Raw genomic sequence first — 14673 nt, 5'->3', positions numbered from 1 at the left:
GATTGTACGCCCCTCGTAGATCCAACTTGGTGAAGATGCGTCCCTTCCTCACTGTCGCGAGCAAGTCGTCGATCTTGGGCATCGGGAAAGCCGTGGGCTTGGTTTTCGAGTTCAAGATTCTGAAATCAACTACCAACCTCTTTTGGGGCGTGTCTTTTTTCTTCACGAAGAACACAGGACTGCCCCCCACTGCTTTGGATTCCCGGATGAATCCCCGCTTCAAGTTGTGATCTATGAACTCTCTGAGCTCTTGCAGTTCGTCTTCAGACATGGAATACAGTTTTCCCGTCGGCAGCGTCGCCCCCGGCAGGAGGTCAATCTTGCAGTCGTAGGGTCTGTGGGGAGGCAGCTTGTCCGCTTCCTTCTCGCAGAAGACCTCCAAAAACGCCTTGTACTTGTCGGGTACCGCTTGCAGCATGCCCAGTTGTAGCTGTGGGTCATCCTCTTGCCCCTCGTCTTCCTGGTTAGTCATGATGCAATGTTCTGCGCAGTAGGAGGAGCAGAAGGTCAATTTACGCTGGTACCATGCCAATGCCGGGCTGTGCCTGTCCAACCAGCTCATGCCCAACACTATGGGCGTGTCTGACAGTTGGGTGACGTTGAAGCTGATGACTTCGCGGTGATTTCCAATTCGCATCACCATTGGCGGCGTTTGCTGTACCACCTGTCCCCCCAGCAATTCTCTTCCATCGACTGTCACTACTTTTAGGGGCATCGTGGCAGGCAGGAGTGCTATGCTATGTTGCTTGATGAAATCCACTTCTATAAAGTCTGCATTGCTACCAGAGTCAATGGTAATAGGGACTTCCATGGTGAGCCCATTGGGAAGCTGGAGTGCTGCGGTGAGCTGCACCACTGGTTTGGGCGGGAGGGGGTCTGTGGGCTGTAAGATTCCTGGGGACTGCTTCACTGACTCGTCTGGCTGGGCCCCAGTGGCTCTGCTTCCAGCCAGACTTCGTCGTTTCCCTGCTGTGGTTCTCTCTGCTGAACTGCTTCTGTTACTGTTGCTGAGGCTGCAGTGTGCTTGTGGAGCCTCTGGGGGCACTCTTTTGCCATGTGCTGAGCACTGTCGCAGATGTAACACTTCCTGTTCCCTCTAGGAGGCTTCACTTTGGCTGCTCCCAGTGTTAGGGCTCTGGTTGCTGACTCAGCCTTGGCACCACCTATCTCCATCGGCTCCTCTCCCCCTCCCAGTGGAGGCGTGGATTGAGCGCACGCTGAGTCCCTGGGAAAGAAGGGAGGTGCTCTCGCTGGTGTGCGTCCCCAACGCCCTTCGTCTTTGCTCCAGGGACGTTCTTCCAGACGCACCCCAATCGTCAGCGCTCTCTGGACAACTTCTTGAGTGCTCTGGGGTCTCTCCCCCCTTGCGATTTCGTCTTTCACAGCCCCGTTCAGCCCCTCCCAGAACAGGTCCCTGACGGCCGCTGAATCTTTTTCCCATCCCAGTGCGTTGACCAATGCAAAAAAGCGGGAGTGATATTGCCTCACAGTGGCTCTGCCTTGTTTCAATCCATGTATCTCTTTTCTGGCGACATCTACATCTATCGCTGATAAAAAACAAGCATCCATTGCCTTAATGAAGGCATTCGCGTTTTGGAGGGCTGGATCATTATCTCTCCACAGATTGCGCAACCACGCTTTAGCTTCTCCATGGAGATGCGTTAGTATGAAGCCTACTTTCTCCTGCTCATCTCTAAAGTCCTTCTCCAGTAACTTTAGCGCAAAAACCACGTCTGCTCTGAAGTTAGGATAGTGCTGCAGACTCCCATCGAAATGAGACACAAGGCTGCCTCCTCTCTTTCCCAGCCCAATCCCTTCTGGTCTGGCTCCCGGTAGCCCCTGTTTAGTCAACATTTCCAACCTGGCTTGCAGATCCTTGCAGACAGCAGCTGCTTCCTCTTCTCTCCTCCTGGACGCTAGTATTTCTGCGTTAAGTTGTGTCACTGTGTTTTGCAGGGCTGCCATTTGTTCTTCGGTAGTCATCTTGTGCTGCTTTCGTGAGCTTGCGAAGTACCAATCTTCGCCCCTCGCTGCGTCCACTCATGTTGCGAGGTTTTTAGAGAGACGGGACTTACTGTCAGAGCTGCCTCTAGGTCCCAGCTCACAGAGGACCAACGCTAGGCTGTAGTAATGTACAAAAGTCTTTATTGAAGTTCAGTTTCCATTTCAAAGCCACAGCGTGCAGCCCTACGTCTTAAACCCTAGATCGGCGAAGTCCCGTCTGAATCTCCTCCCCTATGACACCAGTTTAAGATCCTAGCCCTGCTTCACCTTTTACGCTGCTCTCTCCTCCTCTGGGTCCTCCTGCCCGCTGGGGCATTGCCCTTTCTGGACTCTTCCGACACTGAGTCGCTTAGCTCCTCCCCCTCCCTCCGGCGGGCTTTAGGACCCGGTTCCCAATCCTCATTCTCTGCTGTCCCGCGCTCCTGTACATTTGAACTTGCCTCTTGCGCCAGCCCAGTGACCTTTCTCCTAACCGTTACAGTACTTCGGTCACTGCTTCCCTCTTCCGGGACACTGGCCGGATCTGACCTCTCCTCCGTTGTCCGACTTTCTGATGGAGGCGTGGTCAGCCCTGCCTTATCTTCTCTCCCTGGTGGGGAATGCACTGGCCCCGATCCTTGGGACTCTTCCCCCCCACTCTGCTCTGGTGGGGAAGCTGGTCCTGATTTCCAGCTACTGCTCTGGGAGTCCCTGCTGCCCCCTTGCTCCTGGGGCATTCCCCTTGGGAACCCCCTACCCCTGGCCCCTGGCGCCCCCTTCTGTGAATCTTCCGATTCGCTGGAGAGGCTCATGGAATCCCTCGGTCCACTGTCCTCTTCTCCTACGCTCCCCTCGGATTCTTCCCCTTCGCTCTCCATCTCCTCTCTTCCCTGTGCCTCTGCTCCTGAGCCCCTGACAGCGGGGTATAAATAATAAACTATTATTACTATAAGTAGGCCTGGATGCTCAGTGAAAAGGGATTGCTATATATATAACCTCTCCACAAACTCTGTGCAAACGAAAAGCACATGCCTGCTTTTTTGGGGGAGAGCTGGTCTAGGGAAGGGGGAAGAAAAGTAACCAGAGGTGGCACTCCTTCAAAAATCCGAATGTGCCCATGGGCCTGAAAAGATTGGTGTCCCCTGTGAGGCTTTCTGGGGCCAGATCAGGTCACCTGCCAAAAGACATCTGACTTTTTCATAATATTTTATGAAATGTGAGTTCTTGTTGGGTTTAATCATAACGCGAGTTGTTGTTGTGTTTGTTCAGATGCTAGTCTTTAAAACAGCATTAATTTCCCCAGTGCAAGGTTAGCCCAACTGTTGCCCTCCAGAAATGTTGTTGGATTCTAGTTCCCACCAGTCCTAGCCAGCATGGGATGAAGGGTAGGGTTACCAGACGTCCCCGGATTTGCAAATCTGTCCCCAGACAAATTCTGCCCCCGGAATGTCTCCAGATTTGCAAATCTGTCCCCGGGAAATGTGGCAGTGGGAGCCTCAGCAGTCCAGAGCCACCCTGGTAGCGCAGTTGGCTCTGGCTGGCTCCGGGCTGCTGACTGCCGCTGCCACTGCCAAAGGGGAACCGGGACGTCCGGCGGTACAGATCTCCTGCCCCCGTCCCCCTTTGTTTTGATGGGGGAGGCGCAGCAGTTGTGGGTGGGCGGCCGCTGCCCCGGGGCAGGGCGCAAGGCGTGTGGTTCCTCTGCCAGACAAGGTGCAAAGCCCTTCTTTCGCACCCTGTGAAACATAAATGTGCAGAGTTTTATAAAAACTGGGCAATGGCGTGCCACCCATCCATGACTCCTGAGCCTCCCCCAATCTCCTGCCCCCTTCCCCCTTTGTTTTGACAGATTGGGGGAGGCTCAGGAGCCGTGGGCGGGCAGCCATTGCCCAGTTTTTTAAAAAACTCTGCACATTTATGTTTCACAGGGTGCGAAAGAAGGGCTTTGCACCTTTATACAATATGCATGTGTGCTTGGGCCCAGGGTCTTTTGCCTCACCACCCCCACTGCTGACTCCCTGTTGCTACTCAGCTTCAAAACAACAACAACAAAAGTGTCCCCGGATTCATTGAAAAAAATCTGGTAACCATAATGAAGCGTGCTGTAGTTCAGCAAATATGTGGAGGGCACCCAATCCTACCCCCCCTTGCTGTCCTATGGTGCAACTCTGGCTTCTCTGCTCCACGGACAGCATTTCCATTTCAGCGGCTGAATACGGCTGTCAAGGAAGCTACACAGGAATCTTAAGAGAATATCATTTTGCACATTGAGTGTAAGGGGAATTTCTGAAGGGTTCGACACTGGTGCTCGTTTTCCGAAGGATGGAAGGAAGGAAGGAAGGAAGGAAGGAAGGAAGGAAGGAAGGTGTGACATTTGCCCTCCTAGGTGACATCATGCTGGGTCATAAGGAAAGGGTTAAATGAGTGTGAAGTAATTAGCCGGTGGGAACCCAAAGGGAGGAGTTAGAGTTAGAGTTAGTGTTAGTGTTGTTAAGGAGTCAGTCGGGTGTTAGAGAAGAGAGAGGGAGGATAAGTCTATGGGTCGGGATAGTTTGATGTGAGAGAGTGAGAGAATCTGTTAAGAGGAGTCAGATAGACAGCTGGGATAATCAGTTAGAAGTTATTAGGAAGGTATAGGCCGGTAAAGAAACTAAGATTAAGAAACTGACAAGAAAAATTACAGTGGTGCCTCGCAAGACGAAATTAATCCGTTCCGTGAGGCTCTTCGTATAGCGGTTTTTTCGTCTTGCGAAGCAAGCCCATTGACAGCTTAGCGGATTAGCGCTATTAGCGGTTTAGCGGCTTTTAGCGATCAGCTGTTAAGCGGCTTATCAGCGGATCAGCTGATAAGCAGCTTAGCGGCTTAGGAAAAGGGGGAAAAAAGGGAAAAAACCCCGCAGGAACTCGCAAGACATTTTCGTCTTGCGAAGCAAGCCCATAGGGAAATTCGCTTTGCGAAGCGCCTCCAAAACGGAAAACCCTTTCGTCTAGCGGGTTTTCCGTCTTGCGAGGCGTTCGTCTTGCGGGGCACCACTGTATCTGAAAGCATAAACTTGTTAATGCTTATAAAATAAACTTGTTTATTTGGTTTAATGTTAACAACTGTCGGGACTCCGTGTGTACCTGAGAGAAACGGGTTGGTGGCAGCGGGGAAGCGAGCACAGTGGTGGCACAGGGATCAATAGACCGTCAAACGTCCGGGGACCCTGTGTGATTGCCACAGTTGGCTTTGTGGATCAAGCCTTATTCGGCAAGCCCCTCTGCAGATCCCAGAGGATGCAAATGGGTGACCCACTTGTGCGGGAAAGTCATATTGCAGATGCTCTAAGATAGGTTGCAGCATGACTTCTTTCCGTGCCAGTGTGGTATAGTGGTTAAGAGCGGTAGATTCATAATCTGGTGAACCGGGTTCGCTTCCCTGCTCCTCCACATGCAGCTGCTGAGTGACCTTGGGCTAGTCACACTTTTCTCTGAAGTCTCTCAGCCCCACTCACCTCACAGAGTGTTTGTTGTGGGGGAGGAAGGGAAAGGAGAATGTTAGCCGCTTTGAGACTCCTTCGGGTAGTGATAAAGCGGGATATCAAATCCAAACTCTTCTTCTTCTTCTAACGCAACCCCGCATGCACATTTGCAGGAGACGTGTGGCATGGTGGATTCAAGCGTTTTGGCCCAACGACAGCTCCTGCAGCAGCTGTGAGGGCTTGACCCCTCTCCCAGCTCTGCTCAAGCCCTGAGAAGAAGATCTAACAGCCGAGGTGGCTTATCTGTCTCCCAGCCCTTCACTGAGCACAGAACCCACACGGCTTGGTCTGCTGCCCAGTGCCCTTGCCTCAGGATCCCATTTCCGATTGCTGTGCGTTCAAGTTATTGTCACGAGGCGGGTGCTGCCAATTGCTGGGAGCATTGATTGGTGTCTTGGATGACTTTCAGCACATCCCCATCTTCCAACAATAAATATTCTCATGTTCCCACCAGCAGCCAACGCTTCCTTGCCTGCAGAAGGGACACCAAAGCTGCGACTCCTGCTTTGAAAAGATGAAATCCTGTGTTTACCATACCTTGAGGGTTATTTCTGGATTTCTTTCTTCTTCTTCAGAACTATTTTTACTCCAGTGTTTCCCCTGCCATATTCTTTCTCAGTTGATTCCGAACTTCTGTCTCACGTTTGCATATATCACTTTAACAGTGCTCACAGATGCATGCAAAGTGTGTTTGTGTAGTAGTTATTCACAGGCCTAGGAGACCAGGGTTCAAATCTCTGGATCACATGGATTTTGGGGTGACCTCGGGCCGGTTACAGTCTTCCTGCCTAACTGTATGGCTTGCTGCCCACATACAGTATTTGGGACCTGTCTCTTTCGCTTCATGTAATAAACCAAACTTTCTTTATTTCTCTGGTGTGCAAACTTCTTTAATGGCCACAAAGGGATAAGGGCAAATGTATATTCACCATCGGCTGGGTGAGGACTGCAGGGCCTGCTCCCTTCCAGGGCCTTTTCCAACTGGCCCAGGGGGCGTGGCCCAGGACCTCTCTCCCGGCTACAAAGGGACTCCTGCTGCAGTGAGGCCTCGGACCATCGGCTGGGTGAGGACTGCAGGGCCTGCTCCCTTCCAGGGCCTTTTCCAACTGGCCCAGGGGGCGTGGCTCAGGACCTCTCTCCCGGCTATAAAGGGACTCCTGCTGCAGTGAGGCCTCGGAACATCGGCTGGGTGAGGACTGCAGGGCCTGCTCCCTTCCAGGGCCTTTTCCAACTGGCCCAGGGGGCGTGGCCCAGGACCTCTCTCCCGGCTATAAAGGGACTCCTGCTGCAGTGAGGCCTCGGACCATCGGCTGGGTGAGGACTGCAGGGCCTGCTCCCTTCCAGGGCCTTTTCCAACTGGCCCAGGGGGCGTGGCCCAGGACCTCTCTCCCGGCTATAAAGGGACTCCTGCTGCAGTGAGGCCTCGGACCATCGGCTGGGTGAGGACTGCAGGGCCTGCTCCCTTCCAGGGCCTTTTCCAACTGGCCCAGGGGGCGTGGCCCAGGACCTCTCTCCCGGCTATAAAGGGACTCCTGCTGCAGTGAGGCCTCGGAACATCGGCTGGGTGAGGACTGCAGGGCCTGCTCCCTTCCAGGGCCTTTTCCAACTGGCCCAGGGGGCGTGGCCCAGGCACTTATTTGGAACAAACTTTTTGGGAAGGGTGGGAAGTGTTCTGCCATTCTTCCCTGTTCCAGGTGGTTAATGTGCTTTAAAATGTCCTCAAGCAGTCGGTGGCAATTTAAATTTAAATTTAAATTTTTATTTTCCCCCCCCTTTTTTCCATTGTTGGGGGTGGGTGGGATGGATATTTAGTTGGGGATTAATTTTAGTATAATTGTTTTGTTTCTTTTTGTTGTTGTTGTTTTATTGGTTCTGTATAGTTTGTGTTTTGTTTTTAAGGGGCGGGATCAGGGCTGCCTGGGAGTGGGGCCCCAGCCAACACGATGGCTGGGACAAGTTTCACAGGGGGGGAAGCACTAGGACATCCGATCTCGGTGATCATGGGCAGGAGGCGGAGTTACGCTAAGACCAGACCATGTCATTACCGAGGAGGCAGGTTTAGTCGTTGTTTGAAGACTATCCCTGCCTCCGGGTCTGGCCTTGACCAGATGGATACTGGAATCAACAGGGGAAACCTACATGACCTGAAGGTGTTGCTGTGTAATGCCAGGTCAATGATGAATAAAACCACTGCCATCCACGACCTGATTGTGGATGGAGGATTTGACCTGGCATGTGTGACAGAGACCTGGTTGGAGGAAGCAGATGGGCCTGTCCTTGCCGCTGCTTGCCCACCAGGTTTCTCTTATGCACAGCAACCCAGGTCATGTGGGCGGGGAGGGGGGGTTGCAGTGATTTTTAGGAAGTCACTAGCTTGCACCAGGCGTCCTACTGGGAAGATCCAGCTTTCTGAGTGCATGTTCTGGAAGTTGGGCAATAGGGGCAGTACAGGATTCCTTTTGGTGTACCGACCTCCCCGCTGCACCAAGGACTCCCTGTCTGAGCTGCTTCAGGTCGTGGCGGATTTTCTCCTGGAGACACCTAGTTTGGTTGTCCTAGGAGATTTTAACATCCATGCCGACACGACCTTACAAGGGGCTGCTCGGGACTTCGTGGAAAGCATGGCCTCCATGGGGCTGTCCCTGAATAAGTTTGGCCCAACTCATAGTCATGGACATGCCTTAGACCTGGTGTTCACCTCTAGTGACGTGGGTGATCTGACACTAAGTAAAAGTGAAACAAAAGAAGTGCCATGGTCAGATCACTTCCTGGTGCAACTGGACTTCTCTGCGACCCATCCCCTCTGCAGGGAGGTGGGACCAATTCGGATGGTCCGCCCCCGCCACTTAATGGATCCAAATGGTTTCCAGAGAGTGGTAGGGGATGCTTTATCCCATGTTGATGGCCTTTCAGCTGATTCCCTGGTGGCCCGCTGGAATGTGGAGTTAACCAGGGCTATCGACTGTCTGGCTCCGAAGCGCCCTCTCCGATTGCATGGAGCCCGGACAGCTCCGTGGTTTTCTTCGGAGCTGAGGGCGATGAAACAATCGCTGAGACGGCTAGAGCGTCGGTGGCAAAAAACTCACTCTGAATCTGACCGGACACAGGTTAGAGCTCAACGTCGAGCCTACCAAGTGGCGATAGCGACGGCGAAGAAGACTTTCTTCACCGCCTCTATTGCATCTGCAGAAAATAGTAGCAGGAGACTCTTTCAGGTGGTTCGTAATTTAACGGAACCACCTTTACCACCGGGGCCTTGTAAAGACCCCAAGATCTCCTGCAACGATTTTGCAAAGTTTTTTGCAGATAAAATCACTCATATTCGGAGGGAGCTAGACACCACCGTGGGAGCAGTGCCGGGGCAGGAGAGTGCTAGAGCTCTGTCTGGTCAAGTTGCATGGAATCAATTTCAATCCGTTACCCCCGAGGATGTGGACAGGCTGCTTGGACGAGTGAAACCAACCACCTGTCTCCTGGATCCTTGCCCATCCTGGCTAATAAAAGCTAGCCGGGAAGGACTGGGCGATGGGCTTCGTGGGGTGGTGAATGCTTCCCTCCGTGAGGGAGCCTTCCCAGACCCGCTGAAAGAGGCGGTTATCAAACCACTTCTTAAAAAACCATCTTTAGATGCGGCCACGATGGCCAGCTATCGCCCAGTCTCAAATCTTCCATTCTTGGGCAAGGTGATTGAGCGAGTGGTTGCTGAACAACTCCAGGCACGCCTGGAAGAAGCGGACCATTTGGATCCCTTCCAGTCGGGATTCAGGCCTCATCATGGGACTGAAACTGCCTTGGTCGCACTGGTTGATGATCTCCGGCGGGCTAGGGACAAAGGTGAGAGCTGTTTCCTAGTTCTGCTGGATCTCTCAGCGGCGTTTGATACCATCGACCATAACATCCTTCTGGACCGTCTTGAGGGGCTGGGAGCTGGGGGCACTGTCCTACAGTGGTTCCGCTCCTTCCTCCTGGGCCGTGTTCAGAAAGTGGTGGTGGGGGATGAGTGTTCAGACCCCTGGGCTCTCACTTGTGGGGTGCCTCAGGGTTCTGTCCTCTCCCCCATGCTTTTCAACATTTACATGCAGCCGCTGGGAGAGATCATCAGGGGGTTTGGGCTGGGTGTTCATCAGTATGCGGATGATACCCAGCTCTACCTCTCTTTCAAATCAGAACCAGTGAAGGCGGTGAAGGTCCTGTGTGAGTGTCTGGAGGCGGTTGGAGGATGGATGGCGGCTAACAGATTGAGATTGAATCCTGACAAGACAGAAGTACTGTTTCTGGGGGACAGGAGGCGGGCAGGTGTGGAGGACTCCCTGGTCCTGAATGGGGTAACTGTGCCCCTGAAGGACCAGGTGCGCAGCCTGGGAGTCATTTTGGACTCACAGCTGTCCATGGAGGCACAGGTTAAATCCGTGTCCAGGGCAGCTGTGTACCAGCTCCATCTGGTACGCAGGCTGAGACCCTATCTGCCTGTGGACTGCCTCGCCAGAGTGGTGCATGCTCTGGTTATCTCCCGCTTGGATTACTGCAATGCACTCTACGTGGGGCTACCTTTGAAGGTGACCCGAAACTACAACTAATCCAGAACGCAGCAGCCAGACTGGTGACAGGGAGCGGCCACCGAGACCATATAACACCGGTCTTGAAAGACCTACATTGGCTCCCAGTACGTTTCCGAGCACAATTCAAAGTGTTGGTGCTGACCTTTAAAGCCCTAAACGGCCTCGGTCCAGTATACCTGAAGGAGCGTCTCCACCCCCATCGTTCTACCCGGACACTGAGGTCCAGCACCAAGGGCCTTCTGGCGGTTCCCTCACTGCGAGAAGCCAAGTTACAGGGAACCAGGCAGAGGGCCTTTTCGGTAGTGGCGCCCTCCTTGTGGAATGCCCTCCCACCAGATGTCAAAGAGAACAACAACTACCAGACTTTTAGAAGACATCTGAAGGCAGCCCTGTTCAGGGATGCTTTTAATGTTTGATGTATCATAGTATTTTAATATTCTTTTGGAAGCCGCCCAGAGTGGCTGGGGAGGCCCAGCCAGATGGGCGGGGTATAAATAATAAATTATTATTATTATATTATTATTATACCTGAAGGAGCGTCTCCACCTCCATCGTTCTGCCCGGACGCTGAGGTCCAGTGCCGAGGGCCTTCTGGCGGTTCCCTCATTGCGAGAAGCAAAGCTACAGGGAACCAGGCAGAGGGCCTTCTCGGTCGTGGCGCCTGCCCTGTGGAACGCCCTCCCATCAGATGTCAAAGCAATAAATAACTACCTGACATTCAGAAGACATCTTAAGGCAGCCCTGTTCAGGGAAGTTTTTAATCTGTGATATTTTAGTGTATTTTTGGTTTTTATGGAAGCCGCCCAGAGTGGCTGGGGAGACCCAGCCAGATGGGCGGGGTACAAATAATAAATTATTATTATTATTATTATTATTAATGAATGTGTGTATTGACTCCAGCAAAAGATCCTAAATTTAGTAGGATATCTGTAGATGGTTGACATGCTTGTAGGTTTGGATGTAACAAAGTCTAGACTGTTAAGTTGTGGGTGAACATATCAGACGACACAGCGATTCTTCAAACAGCTCTTGTTTATTCACAGGCCAGAACAGAACTGAACTGAAGGGTTTAGCCAGCCTTCTTATATAGCGCTCCAGTACAACGTAACTGTAACAACTTTCTGTAACTATCCAATCACTGAACGTCACTTTCGATCCCTTATTTGCATATGTGGACCTGAACTGTCTACAGTATCCCCCTGCTGGCCCAGGGTGAGAACTTCAGTACATAACATAGGCCTGCGATTTCCCAGCCAAGTCACAATTCTGTACCACTTTCTCATGTCGAAAATACAAGTGATCAAAGGGACTCCTCCCATTTTTTCATTCTCGTGCTCCTTCAGATGCCTTTTCCTCAGTATTTATGTTTTTCCTGCCTAACAACAGCTCTCCAAGTTGGCTTACAATGCATTGGAATGAAAACACAATAAAGATTTTTTTTAAAAAAAGAGCTGTTTTTCGTTAAAATTTTCAAAATAGCCCCCCTCCTTTCCCAAAGTGTGTTGCCTAGCAGCCAGAGTCACTGTACACCAGATTTTTTTGGTCCTCACCTGAGAATGCCTCACCTGCGCAGGTGAATACTCTGCAAAATCTTCTGCTTTTTTAAGCCCTCCACTCCAATTTGTTTTCAGTTGTTTCTGTTTCATACAAGGCCAGGTTAAGGTGGTTGGGAGTCCTGATGCAGTTCCAAAAATAAACCCCCATTCCCCAAAATAACACGTGAGGTAAGGTACCACAAAGTAAAATATTTTAAAGGCTAGCATATTTATGTATTTATTATTAATTGATGGATGAATTGCCATTTAAGCTTTAAAAGTAGTTTAAAACTGCAAAGAGCCCCAGCCACTAAAGTTAGATGTAAAAACAATATAAAGGCAGAGACCATTTCCTTCATTTATCAGATTAGTAGTATTCTCAAGGCTGCCCCAAGTGTAATAGGTAAAAGGTAAAGATACCCCTGACTGTTAGGTCCAGTTGTGGACGACTCTGGGTGTGATGGCCTGGGAATCCGATTCAGAGGCTGAACCGGAGGAATCCCAGCCTGCACGGGAGTCCCCGCCTCCGGGGCCGGCTGAGCTGGGGCAGGGCCTTGATTCTGAAGCGCCTGCACCTGTGCTGGATCCTCAGGAGCAGGCACCAGGTGAATCCACTCTGGCTCCGGAGGCGATTGAGGACGCATTGCCTGCAGGTGAGCCTCTCCCAGCCCTGTCAGGGGAAAGTGAGTATCCCCTCCGGGTCCATTAACCCTCCAGCCTCTCCTGAGCTGCAGAGGCTCAGGGCAGAGAGGCGGAGGGAACTGGTTTCTCCCAGGAGGAGTGCTCGCCTTAAGGCCAGGAGAGGCGGGTCTCCAAGGGGCCGGGACCACCCCTGGCCTCAGAGGAGATAAAGGCCAGTCAGCCCGGTCCCAGGTTGCGGGAGCAACGTCGTTGAAGAGCTGTATTGGCCAGCACCCAGTCCTGTTCCCGGAGAGTTCCTGTCCTTGCCCGGCTCCTCGCTGTAGACCCTGCGTCGCCCATGGAGGACTGTCTGCCGACCCTCGACTCAGGTCCTGGACCTCACCCCACGGTAGCCTCCCCCCTGGACCAGCACACTGGCGTTGCGGAGCCCATCTTGCTCTATAGGCCGAGGGAGCCGGCGTTTGTCCGCAGACAGCTTCCGGGTCATGTGGCCAGCATGACCAAGCCGCTTCTGGCGAACCAGAGCAGCGCACGGGAACGCCATTTACCTTCCTGCCAGAGCGGTACCCACCGTATTTTTCGTTCTATAGGACACACTTTTCCCCCTCCAAAAATTAAGGGGAAATGTGTGTGCGTCCTATGGAGCGAATGCAGGCTCCTTGGCTTCAGCAACAGCAACGTGAAGCCTCCAAAGCACAGAGGGAGCGCTCCCCTCGCTCTCCGGAGGCTTTGTGTTGCTTTCGCTGAAGCCTGGAGAGCAAGAGGGGTCGGTGCGCACCGACCCCTCTCGCTCTCCAGGCTTCAGGGATAGCCACCTGAAGCGAGTTCCCACTGTGCTCCACAGGCTTCGGGTTCCTTTCGCTGAAGCCAGGAGAGCAAGACTCTCCTGGCTTCAGCAGAGAGGGAGAGCTGCGCAGCGCCCCTTCAGCCAAGTGGGAGGAGAAATGGAAGGGGCTCTGTTTCTCCTGCCGCTTTGCTGAAGGGGCGCTGAGCAGAGAGGGGGAGATTTTCCCCCCCTTGTTCTCCCCCTCTAAAACAAGGTGCGTCCTATGGTCCGGTGCGTCCTATGGAGCAAAAAATACGGTATTTATCTAGTTGCACTTTGTGCTTTCGAACTGCTAGGTTGGCAGGAGCAGGGACCGAGCAACGGGAGCTCACCCTGTCGTGGGGATTCGAACCGCCGACCTTCTGATTGGCAAGCCCTAGGCTCAGTGGTTTAGACCACAGCGCCACCCGTGTCCCTAAGTGTAATAGGATAAATCAATTTCTTTTGACGTGGGTTTCATAAAACAAAGCCAACTAAAAATAGGTTGAACCCCACCCCAAGTTAGGTTTGCTATCGTGAAATTAGAGTGCCCATTCTCCCCACTCCTAACAATAAAAATGTGATGTGTTTTTGCGTGTGGTCCAGCCTAGTTGAATGGCTCTGCATGGGGCATTGTCTCTTAAGACTACCTCTATTTTAAATGGACGGAAAAGGCTCCTTTCTGAATTCTTGGAGGCCTGCTGCCAGTCAGTGCAGACTGAGCTGTATGATATAGGCAGCTTCCTATGGTCCTGTACATGACCCGCAAATGACCCAAGAGCAGACGATAAGCAAAAGTTTCGCTATAGCCATGTCAAATGAGTCGCAATAACCTTGATATCCTTGGCCGTGTAAACAAAGCCTGCATGGAGTTTGTTCTGCTTTCAACCAGAGGAAAACAAAAATTGGTCCAAAATTCACATGCCTAACTATATTTTCCTTGGCAGTCGTATCAAAGGCTGAGAAAGGTCTGGGAACTGCATTTTGCTGCTGGCTATGGGTCAAACTCTGCTCCTGAGTTTACACTGCTGTTGCTGCAGAAAGCTGGCATGAGATAAGTTCAATCATTCCATAAAGCAATCTGCTTTGGTTTTCATCAACAGAGAGTCATCATGTATATTAATGAAGGTCATTCTGGGGAAAAGATGCTGCCTGTTAAAATTATTTTCAATTTTCTTCCTAACCTGTGGAATTAAACCTAACTGAGTACGAATGCCTTGAAAATTTGCCTGATTTGGTCCAAATTTCCTATGATTGTGTTGGTCTTCTTTCTTCTGTAACTGATCAGATTATTCCACACTGCCCCTGTTGTCCCTTGACTCTCTTCCTATATTTTATTTTGATTATTATTGGATTGGTGAAAGAGAAATACTGACATATTTCACATTAGGGATCCCATCTTAAAGATATTTCTGTGAAGTGCGTTCTATTAACTTTGATGAAGATAATTTTCAATTAAGTACAGCTAGGTTTACACCTAAAGGGACACGGGTAGCTGCGGGTTAAACCACAGAGCCTAGGACTTGCTGATCAGAAGGTTGGCGGGTCGAATCCCCGTGACGGGGTGAGCTCCCGTTGCTCGGTCCCTGCTCCTGCCAACCTAGCAGTTCGAAAGCATGTCAAAATCC

This window comes from Podarcis cretensis (genome assembly GCF_951804945.1).
Source record: "Podarcis cretensis genome assembly, chromosome: 1".
Classification (NCBI taxonomy): Eukaryota; Metazoa; Chordata; class Lepidosauria; order Squamata; family Lacertidae; genus Podarcis; species Podarcis cretensis.
This window is presented reverse-complemented; position numbering follows the sequence as displayed.